The sequence below is a fragment of the Rana temporaria genome, chromosome 2 (genome assembly GCF_905171775.1).
Source record: "Rana temporaria chromosome 2, aRanTem1.1, whole genome shotgun sequence".
Lineage (NCBI taxonomy): Eukaryota > Metazoa > Chordata > Amphibia > Anura > Ranidae > Rana > Rana temporaria.
The window spans coordinates 30,441,529-30,446,142 of NC_053490.1; the positions used below are offsets into that span (position 1 = coordinate 30,441,529).

Sequence of the window (4,614 nt, forward strand, 5' to 3'; positions counted from 1 at the left end):
TAGCGGGGGTTAATACTGCTAGCGGCCGATTCCCGCGGCAATCCCAGGCGGTATAGTGCCGCTATTTTTAGCAGCGATATACCGCCACCGCGGCTCCCGGTCCAATGTGAAAGGGGCCTTAGAGATTGGGGGTTATTTATGAAAGGCAAAACGACTTTGCACTACAAGTGCACTTGAAAGTGCAGTTGCTGTAGATCCGAGGGGGACATGCAAGGAAGATAAATAACAGCATTTTAGCTTGCACATGATTGGATGATAAAATCAGCAGAGCTTCCCCTCATTTCAGATCTTCCCCTCAGATTAACAGCGACTGCACTTCCAAGTGCACTTTCAGTTAAGGTGACCAGATTTTTCAATTGAAATCCGGGGACATATTTTTTTTTTACTAGCAATGGTGGCAATCAGCGGCTTTCTTAGGCCTCGTACACACGATAGGTTAAACAGAGGACAACGGTCTGATGGACCGTTTTCATCGGTCAAAACCGATCGTGTGTGGGCCCCATAGGTTATTTAACCTTCGGTTAAAAAAAAGCCAACTTGCTTTAAATTTAACCGATGGATTCCTAACCGATAGGTCAAAACCGATCGTTAGTAGGCACGACCATCGGTTAAAAATCCACGCATGCTCAGAATCAAGTCGACGCATGCTTGGAAGCATTGAACTTAATTTTTTTCAGCACGTCATTGTGTTTTACGTCACCGCGTTCTGACACGATCGTTTTTTTAACCGATGGTGTGTAGGCGCGATGGACCATCAGTCAGCTTCATCGGTTGGACTGATCGTGTGTGCGCGGCTTTACCCGTTGCCGCCCGCCTCACAGCCTGTCAAGTCTCACTCTCCGGGCCCCGGCTACTACTGGGTGGGGAGCGGAGGAAGATCACTCCGCCAGGGAAGGCAAGGAGATAGGCAGGCAGGTGGCTGGCTGAATGGGCATGCACCCGAAACTGAAAAAATATTCTCTCCGCTTCGACCAGCACATGATCATCAGAAAGAAAAAGAGGGACCCCACAATCAGGAGAATGTCAGTGTTTTTAAGTCACCACATCCCTAGAGTTATGGAAAAAACATGAAATACCCCCTCAAGGGTGGGACTTTATAAGTGACACAAACACGTGAATGAGTAGAAAAATATATAGCAAATTTATTTAAATAATTCAAGTCAGGACATCGTACAGTGTCCTAACAAGGATAAAAGACCACATGCAAGTGGTATACAGATCCTATTTGTAAAGCAATAAAACAGACATGAGACAAAAATTGGTCCAACCCGACAGCCGCTTCGGTATCTGTGATCCTTCTTCAAGGGGTATTACAGACGATCATTGTGTCAGAGAAATACATGTCTATTAGAAAAGATATATATACACATATTACATAGAAAAAATTCAACTTAAACAATATTTACAACTCAAGTGACCGAAATTGTTAAAAAAATGGGGAAGGGGAGACAAGAAAAGGACAGCCATACAACTATGTCATTTATCAAAACAGATATAAGCTACTTACAGTCAATAAGATCTGTAGATAGAATCCTGTCTCAGTGTGAAAGTACGCCAAAAACAAGGGGAGAATGCTGTATATGGAGATCAATGTCTCTATATTCACGGGGAGGATATACAATCATAGCCTACCAAAAAGGTCCACGCCTAGGGAAGGAAGGGAAAGAAAAAAAAAGAAAAAATAAAATAAAATATGTATGTATCATTATTTGTTGCATTCAAAGAACTAAATGCAGACACACATTTATAGCAAGGAAGAGTAACCCCATAGAGCTGGTAATCCAAAAATGGAGAGTAACTTACCAGATATGGAAATCCATATAGGAGAGGGTATGCATGTGCCAGAGAACAAAAGTTCAGCCACAAGGAGACAAACTACCCAGATTATCCTATGATTCAGGAAGGGTGGATTGCTGGGTGATCGCAAGCAGAGATCATTGGAAAAAGGAATTTAAGAGTATATATAAATAATATGTGTGGCTTGTCTGGTGAAGTGTGCATAAAGACACAGCACCAAAAACAAACAATAAGCCAAACATCAACAACCAGTGGTCCTACCTGCATGTGAGAAGTCTCCATAAGTCCAGCAGACGCCATGACAGTCAGAGACAACAGCGTCTGCAATGGGCTTAAATAGAGTCCATTAGTGGCTTATGCGCATGCGCGCGCGCACGCGCTGCGTAATGACGCAATTGCGGAAATGACGCAATTGCGATGAAGCCCGCAAGTGGACACCAGCACATTGATATCAGTGCGGTGACTACACTCGAACATTAATGCCTACACAGTCCAAATAAATTTAACAGACGCCATAATAGTCAAAAATATGGACGTCCACAAAGGGCCCAAGTAGAGCCCATTGATGGCACAAGTGTAGTACGCATGTGTCGATCAGCATGGTAACACCATTGCTGCAATGACACATATAGTAGCGTTGGCATGATGACGCAATCGCGGCAGACGGGCATAAAGTCCGCAAGTGGACGCAATTATATCAATGTCAATATAGTGATTCCATATATGACATTGATCAAAAAAAAAAAAAAATTTAAACCAATAAAGGGAGGAGATATCACTTAAATAAGTGATATTGCCAGTGCAAATCCACCCTTACACAAGTATATAACCCGAATTAGGATGACAATGCCATCAATACGGGACAAAAAAAAAAAAAAAGTGGGAAGGAAGGAAGGGGGATGGAGAGGGCCTTTCGCACAGGGCATGCCGGATATCGCCCAAAAATTGGGAAGCAGCCGGCATGGAGTGTGCGCTGACGCATGAAAGCAGAAATGACTGCAAATATGGGGGGCAGACATAACAAAACCCAGGTGGTGAACCGTAGGTGCGCATGAGATGCCCCCCACGTGCGTCAGGTGGAGGCCAAACAGATACCCTCACCCGCGAAGCATTATACAGCAAATAAGTGTACAAAAAATGGTCGTACATAGTAGAGCATGGATAGTCAGAGGTCAAACAAAATGGAGAGGAGGGGGGGATGGATCCACATCCATCCCCCCCTCCTCTCCATTTTGTTTGACCTCTGACTATCCATGCTCTACTTGGGCCCTTTGTGGACGTCCATATTTTTGACTATTATGGCATCTGTTAAATTTATTTGGACTGTGTAGGCATTAATGTTCGAGTGTAGTCACCGCACTGCTATCAATGTGCTGGTGTCCACTTGCGGGCTTCATCGCAATTGCGTCATTTCCGCAATTGCGTCATTACGCAGCGCATAAGCCGCTAATGTACTCTATTCAAGTCCATCCCGTTTTTTTTTTTTTCAAGACGCAATTGCGTCACTACGCAGCACGTGCGCGCGCGCATGCGCCATAGCCACCAATGGACTCTATTTAAGCCCATTGCAGACGCTGTTGTCTCTGACTGTCATGGCGTCTGCTGGACTTATGGAGACTTCTCACATGCAGGTAGGACCACTGGTTGTTGATGTTTGGCTTATTGTTTGTTTTTGGTGCTGTGTCTTTATGCACACTTCACCAGACAAGCCACACATATTATTTATATATACTCTTAAATTCCTTTTTCCAGTGATCTCTGCTTGCGATCACCCAGCAATCCACCCTTCCTGAATCATAGGATAATCTGGGTAGTTTGTCTCCTTGTGGCTGAACTTTTGTTCTCTGGCACATGCATACCCTCTCCTATATGGATTTCCATATCTGGTAAGTTACTCTCCATTTTTGGATTACCAGCTCTATGGGGTTACTCTTCCTTGCTATAAATGTGTGTCTGCAGTTAGTTCTTTGAATGCAACAAATAATGATACATACATATTTTTTTTTTTTTTTTCTTTCCCTTCCTTCCCTAGGCGTGGACCTTTTTGGTAGGCTATGATTGTATATCCTCCCCGTGAATATAGAGACATTGATCTCCATATACAGCATTCTCCCCTTGTTTTTGGCGTACTTTCACACTGAGACAGGATTCTATCTACAGATCTTATTGACTGTAAGTAGCTTATATCTGTTTTGATAAATGACATAGTTGTATGGCTGTCCTTTTCTTGTCTCCCCTTCCCCATTTTTTTAACAATTTCGGTCACTTGAGTTGTAAATATTGTTTAAGTTGAATTTTTTTCTATGTAATATGTGTATATATCTCTTTTCTAATAGACATGTATTTCTCTGACACAATGATCGTCTGTAATACCCCTTGAAGAAGGATCACAGATACCGAAGCGGCTGTCGGGTTGGACCAATTTTTGTCTCATGTCTGTTTTATTGCTTTACAAATAGGATCTGTATACCACTTGCATGTGGTCTTTTATCCTTGTTAGGACACTGTACGATGTCCTGACTTGAATTATTTAAATAAATTTGCTATATATTTTTCTACTCATTCACGTGTTTGTGTCACTTATAAAGTCCCACCCTTGAGGGGGTATTTCATGTTTTTTCCATGATCATCAGAAAGGGGCACAGATAATGAAAAAAATATCCCCCCCAAGATAGAGCAGGGGTGTGTAATTCAGATAATTTTTTTATTATTCTGCATTGACTGTCTTTAAAATTGCCCCATCCCCTATTGAAATCCAATCCAGGGACAAAACTGGGGACAGACTTGGTCCGGGGACAGTGTCTTCAATCCAGGGAC

The 4,614-nt window shown here is 42.8% G+C and overlaps 2 long non-coding RNA genes across 2 annotated transcripts; one reads left to right on the forward strand and one right to left on the reverse strand.

The window, feature by feature from the left end:
* Positions 1-1,253: 1,253 nt before the first annotated feature.
* LOC120928513 lies at positions 1,254-1,910 on the reverse strand. The gene is made up of 3 exons (XR_005747197.1): positions 1,804-1,910; positions 1,508-1,647; positions 1,254-1,344 (listed from the first exon to the last, which is right to left on the reverse strand). It is a non-coding gene; the product is annotated as an uncharacterized LOC120928513 (long non-coding RNA).
* Positions 1,911-3,552: 1,642 nt separating this feature from the next.
* On the forward strand, positions 3,553-4,287 carry LOC120928515. The gene is made up of 3 exons (XR_005747198.1): positions 3,553-3,683; positions 3,830-3,969; positions 4,134-4,287. It is a non-coding gene; the product is annotated as an uncharacterized LOC120928515 (long non-coding RNA).
* The last annotated feature ends 327 nt before the right edge of the window (positions 4,288-4,614 follow it).